Source organism: Tupaia chinensis, unplaced genomic scaffold (genome assembly GCF_000334495.1).
Source record: "Tupaia chinensis unplaced genomic scaffold, TupChi_1.0 Scaffold000661_1, whole genome shotgun sequence".
Lineage (NCBI taxonomy): Eukaryota > Metazoa > Chordata > Mammalia > Scandentia > Tupaiidae > Tupaia > Tupaia belangeri.
Window position 1 is genome coordinate 2364776 of NW_006160183.1, and position 494 is coordinate 2365269.

Here is a 494-nt window from a genome sequence, read left to right on the forward strand (position 1 = left end):
CCACGTGTTTCCACACACGCCCTGACAAAGAAGCCCCTTTTTACAGGACCCCCACTTTCAGTCTTTCACTCTGGAGCTCAGCGACCGAGTTCCCAAGCTGAAGTGGCCAGGAGCCCACGCCAAGCCAATGCGGACATGGGCGAGTGGGGGATCTTGTCTCTACTCTCTCCACCCTGACCATCCACCCGACGAGCGCTCAGCTCTTCTAGACGCCCTGCCCTCGCCTTCCGGTGGACATCGCGCGGGTCTGCGCGATTCCGATTCTGCGTCGGGGCTGCGGGCTGGGCTCGACTCCGGTAGACGCTACATGGAACTGCAGGCGCTTGCTTCTCCCGCGGTGGGAGCGGTGGGGTTAAGCCTGAGTCTCCGCCTAGGAGCAGAGAGAGCCAGTCGGAGCGGTACCGGCCCCGCGGGCAGCGGGCCGGGCTAGGAGCCGGAGGAAAGGCGGGATCCTGTGGGACGCTGCCTCTTGGGCGGCCGCCGGGGGGCACTTC